At 46.0% G+C, this 6000-nt stretch overlaps 1 protein-coding gene across 2 annotated transcripts in view; it reads left to right on the top strand.

Moving 5' to 3' along the window:
* The first annotated feature begins 390 nt into the window (after window positions 1-390).
* LOC136874681 (major facilitator superfamily domain-containing protein 12) overlaps window positions 391-6000 on the top strand; it is a 257334-nt gene continuing 251724 nt past the window's right edge. The window contains exon 1 of one of the 2 annotated variants that reach the window (XM_067148320.2): window positions 391-545. The gene's annotated coding sequence lies outside the window, so the exon portion shown is untranslated. Of the gene's footprint in view, window positions 602-6000 lie in introns of both variants that reach the window. The other variant, XM_067148322.2, reaches the window with a different exon arrangement.

Genomic DNA, 6000 nt, shown 5'->3' with positions numbered 1-6000 from the left:
AGGGTTCGAACCACTGGCTCCCGAATACCGGATACTGGCCGCAGTTAAGTGACTGTAGCTATCGAGCTGGGTCATTCGACTTTTAAGTCAATAATAAGCGAATGGAGTAAAGAGAATAAAGTTCCATCCAGTGCCTTGTTTCTGTTCTCTCAACTTCTTTATAGAATTAAATTTCATCACCTCAAGATCGCCCAAAGTATGATTTAATCGGAACAAGAATATGTAACTAAATTATTTTTCACGTCACTGCAGTTCCTTCGCCTGCACTAGCTTGTGTCGCCTGTTTCCATGTGGAGTCCTGAGGGTTCTAAAACCTTATAAGCCGATTTACAGGTCATCCGTCCGCTCTCCTCCCACAACAGTACAGTATGTTTCCCGTCATAGTGGGGGGGAAACGCGAGCCTCCTGAAGACAACTAACATCACAAGTGAAACAGTGTCCGTCAAGTGAACACGGCAAGTAGTCACGGGCAAAGTGTACGGTAACATAGTGCGACACCGGGAAATACAGACATCACTTCAGTCTACATCCGATTTTTCTCTGACGTAAGTAGAGAATATCCAGCTTAACAATGCACTTCGATTCAGAATAAAGTCGATGGGTACGTATGGCTCCAAATAATATAATGTATCTAATACCTACATTGCCTTTGCTGGTGAGATGTAGTGTTTACAGTGCACTAAGTCTTCTGGTATGGGCTAGAATAAAGTTGTTACTTTCATTGATCTGTCTCAGTCTCATCCTTGGCTTTGACACTATGAAAGTGACTGAGGTGTGAGTGATACTAGTAATGCCAGTCCTTATGCAGCCAGTTCCTGTTATGAATGGCGTAAACATATCGCTCATAGGGTCGGTTGGTGCATGCATTTCTGTGGGCTTGGCAGACTGATATGTAAGAGTAACTTCTGGTCCAATGAGGAAAGCAACGGTAAACTACCTCACTCCTCATTTCCCTAGTATGCCTCATCAGTGACATCGAGGCCATCTATGATAGCTGTTGGTGGAGCTGTGGAGGATCAAACCAGCCTTCGGGCTGAATACCCAACATACATACATACATACATACATACATACATACAGTACCTAAAGAGCACTTGACCAATTCTCTTTTATAAAGTTTTTTTTTTTTTTTTTTGCTAGGGGCTTTACGTCGCACCGACACAGATAGGTCTTATGGCGACGATGGGATAGGAAAGGCCTAGGAGTTGGAAGGAAGCGGCCGTGGCCTTAATTAAGGTACAGCCCCAGCATTTGCCTGGTATGAAAATGGGAAACCACGGAAAACCATCTTCAGGGCTGCCGATAGTGGGATTCGAACCTACTATCTCCCGGATGCAAGTTCACAGCCGCGCGCCTCTACGCGCACGGCCAACTCGCCCGGTCTTTTGTAAAGTCACAAGGGATGATGAATGTAAACATCTTAAAGGATTAAACAATGAGCTTTATCGAAAATTCTCAAATATTTTTCAGTATAAATCTATATACAACTAATCAATATTATTCTTGTTTACAAGAGAATTTCAATATACTTCTTCTTCTTATATTTTTACCCTCCAGGGTCGGTTTTTCCCTCGGACTCAGCGAGGGATCGCACCTCCACTGCCTCAAGGGCAGTGTCCTGGAGCTTCAGACTCTGGGTCGTGGGATACAACTGCGGAGGATGACCAGTACTTGGTCCAGGTGGCTTCACCTGCTATGCTGAACAGGGGCCTTGCGGGAGGATAGGAAGATTGGAAGGGATAGACAAGCAAGAGGGAAGGAAGCGGCCATGGCCTTAAGTTAGGTACCATCCCGGCATTTGCCTGGAGAAGAAGTGGGAAACCACGGAAAACCACTTCCAGGATGGCTGAGGTTGGAATCGAACCCACCTCTACTCAGCTGACCTCTCGAGGCTGAGTGGACCCCGTTTCAGCCCTCGTACCACCTTTCAAATTTCGTGGCATAGCCGGGAATCGAACCCGGGCCCACGGGGGTGGCAGCTAATCACACTAAACACCACAATACAGAGGCGGACAAATTTCAATATACCAGGCCTATTTTTTTAATTGAGGACCGTTTGTCAATAACATATGACTCACAATATATTTTTGACTAATTTCCTTTTTATGCCTCTTCACATACCTTCAGCTAAGTTTCCAATTAATTCTAGACCCTCATCATAGTAGTCAACCGCCCGAGAGGAACATCATTTCTGAATCATCGTTTTACTTCGCCGTCGGAATAAGAACGCACCCCGCTTAGAAACTTATTCAGGTAGAGAAGGACACTGTAGTCACTAAGTACTGTTCGTACGCAAACACTCACCCAGTCTTTTGGCTAGCAGCATTTCGACCACTCTCCCTACAGCCTTGATCTTCCGCCTATTGACTACCACCTCTTCCTGTGTCTTAATAAGTTCCTCGGTGGCAAGCATTGTTACACCGACGACGAAATAAAACGACGATTCAAACCTTGATCACGCCCAATGTTGCTTAACTTCGGAGATCTCATGGGACCTGGTGTTTCACTACGGCTACGGCCGTTGGCATGTTACATCGTAGGGTGGTTTGTTCTTTCTTTCTTAATCTGTTTACCCTCCAGGGTTGGTTTCAGAGATCCTACCTCTACCACCTCAAGGGCAGTGTCCTGGAGCGTGAGTCATTGGGTCGGGGGATACAACTGGGGAGGATTACCAGTACTTCGCCCAGGCGGCTTCACCTGCTATGCTGACCAGGGGGCTTGTCGCGGGATGGGAAGATTGGAAGGGATAGACAAGGACGAGGGAAGGAAGCGGCCGTGGCCTTAAGTTAGGTACCATCCCGGCATTTGCCTGAAGGAGAAGTGGGTAACCACAGAAAACCACTTCGAGGATGGCTGAGGAGGCATTCGAACCCCTCTCTATTCAGTTGACCTCCCGAGGCTGAGTGGACCCCATTCCAGCCCTCATACCACTTTTCAAATTTCGTGGCAGAGGCGGGAATCGAACCCGGGCCTCCGGGGGTTGCCGGTAATCACACTAAACACTACACCACAGAGGAGAACTGGTTTATTCTTACTTTTGAAAATGAATTCTGTGGACGCTATTTTAAAGAGAGGACGTCTTTCTTTTGACAGTAGGTTAGAACTGAAAAGACTAGGACCTCCGAAAGCAGATTTAAATATTACACAGGTTCAGAATCCTTGCAAAAGTAAAGCTGGCTATACCAGAAAATTCAATCGGACATAGTGCAAGTGCAGGCTGGTTGTGTGGGTGTGAGATAAGAAATGCGCTCTTTTGCAACGCGTGTTTGGCTATGAATTCTGGTGATCTCGTGTGGACATTAACAGGTGTTACGGATCTGAAACACTTGCATGATAAAGTAAAAAAAACATAAATCTAGTATGTGGCCCGCTGAGAGGCCTGGTGGAGGTCTCTTCATTTGACGCCCGTAGGCGACCTGATGAAATGATGAAGACGGCACATATATACACCCAGTCCCCGTGACAGAGGAATTAACCAATTATGGTTGAAATTCCCGACCTTGCCGGGAATTGAACCCGGGACCGCTGTGACCAAAGGCCAACACGCTTACCATTTACCCATGCAGCCGGACATATATCTAGTGAAAACCATATTAACAATAGTATTGAGTTCGCGACGCTTGGTAAGGTAAACATCCGATGCCAGTTATATAGTGCGTATAGGTTGAAAGTAAAGCAGTTCAATGAGGACGTATCGAAAAATCGTCACATACTCAGTAAACTGATTGCCTGCATTAAGTTTTGTGGAAACTTTGAGCTCGCGCTGCGAGGACACGATGAAACAGATTCATCCGATAATCCTGGAATCTTTCGTGGATTGGTTAATTTAAAATGGCCGAGCTAGACTCTACTTTACCGGGCTAGTTGGCCGTGCGGTTAGAGTCGCGCAGCCGTGAGCTTGCATCCAGGAGATAGTGGGTTCGAGCCCCACTATCGGCAGCCCTGAAGATGGTTTTCCGTGGTTTCCCATTTTCAAGCCAGGAAAATGCTGGGGCTGTACCTTAATTAAGGCCACGGCCGCTTCCTTCTCACTCCTAGACCTTTCCTATCCCATCGTCGCCATAAGACCTACCTGTGTCGGTGCGACTTAAAGCAAATTGCAGCAGTGTCTACTTTAAAGGAGCACATTGAAAAAACTAACAATCATGTTTTTCGGGGACTATCTAAAACTATACAGAACGAGCTTTTAGATTCGATCTATTCCGTGTGCCTTCAGTTGATTCGCGACAAGATTTCTCGGACAGATTACTTGGCGATTGAAGCTGACGAAACCACTGACCGTACCACGTTGTCTCAGCTTGTTTTTATTGTACGATATGAACTGAATGGCAGAAAGAAAAAAAAAACGAAAGGTTTATTAACTTCGTGCTGCCCAGTGATCATACTGCAGAAGGAATTAGCCAAGCTTTATTTGCCGAACTAGAGAAATTGGAGGTAAATAAATCCCCTGAAAAAGTAATAGCGCAGAGCTATGACGGTTCAAATGTGATGAGCGGGTAACACACAGGAGTACAGGCAAGAATGAAAGCCGTGTACAAAAATGCGCACTTTCTTCATTGTTACGCCCATCAGTTGAATTTGATTATTGACCACTGTGCAACCCAAAACAAACAAGTAAAAGGTTTTTTTTTTTTTTTTTTTTTTTGTAATTTGATGGGATTTTCCTCGGTTTTTCTCAAAATCCTCCAAACGGACAGCCGTACTAGATGAGATCGTTAAGAAACGTATCCCGAAAAATGCCGCTACTAGATGGAATTTTAGGGCACGATGCGTAAGGACAGTCTTCGTCTACAAAAATGAACTGATTGAGTGCCTAGAAAAGATTGTGGATGATGACAGTAATGACTATTCGACAACCGAAAGGCAACAGGTTTGAAAAACATTTTAAAAGATAAGGATTTCCTCTTTTGGCTCGAACTTTGTAGTAAAATCATGCCACATGCTGATATTTTATTCAATGGACTACAGCACGTCCGCCTCTGTGGTGTAGTGGTTATTGTGATTAGCTGCCTCCCCCGGAGGCCTGGGTTCGATTCCCGGCTCTGCCACGAAATTTGAAAAGTGGTACGAGGGCTGGAACGGGGTCCACTCAGCCTCGGGAGGTCAACTGAGTAGAGGTAGGTTCGATTCCCACCTCAGCCATCCTGTAAGTAGTTTTTTCGTGGTTTCCCACTTCTCCTCCAGGCAAATGCCGGGATGGTACCTAACCTCAGGCCACGACCACTTCCTTCCCTCTTCCTTGTCTATCCCTTCCAATCTTCCCATCTCCCCGCAAGGCACCTGCTCAGCTTAGCAGGTGAGGCCGCCTGGGCGAGGTACTGGCCCTCCTCCCCAGTTGTATCCCCGACCCAAATTCTGAAGCTCCAGGACACTGCCCTTGAAGCGGTAGAGGTGGGATCCCTCGCTGAGTCCGAGAGAAAAACCAACCCTGGAGGGTAAACAGATTAAGAAAGAAAGAAAAAATCTGCTGAAAGGCATAGAATTGCAGAGACGGATTCAGGTAAGTGAAAATGTAGTAAGCAGTTTGACCTATTGAGACCATAAATCTCAAGGGTTCACTATGCTGACGACTTGGTCTTAATGGCAGACTATGCTGAAAGCTTGCAGTGTAGTGAGTACGGTAATAATAATAATAATAATAATCGTATGGCCTCAGCTACCGTGTGCAGACATTTCAATTTGACGCCATCTGGCTGTCTGCTCGTCAATTTCGACGTTCCGTTTTACTCTAGGCCCCCACTAGATGGCAGACCGAGTAAACCGAAACTCTCTTGGGCGTCTATGGCTGAGATTTAATGAATTTTGTCGGGTAAACACCAAATGTGTCACCAGAGATCTTTTACATGCCGACATCGTACGACATGGAGTGTCGAATGGACTTTTTTCCGCCCTTCAAAAATCCGACTACCTCTGCCGGGTTTGAACCCGCTATCTTGGGATCCGGAAGCCGACACTCTACCGCTGATCCACAGAGGCAGCTATTCTGGAGGTCAAATGGAC

The sequence above is a fragment of the Anabrus simplex genome, chromosome 5, assembly GCF_040414725.1.
Source record: "Anabrus simplex isolate iqAnaSimp1 chromosome 5, ASM4041472v1, whole genome shotgun sequence".
Taxonomy (NCBI): Eukaryota; Metazoa; Arthropoda; class Insecta; order Orthoptera; family Tettigoniidae; genus Anabrus; species Anabrus simplex.
The sequence above is the reverse complement of the archived record's forward strand: the minus strand, read 5'-3'. Positions and strand labels throughout refer to the sequence as shown.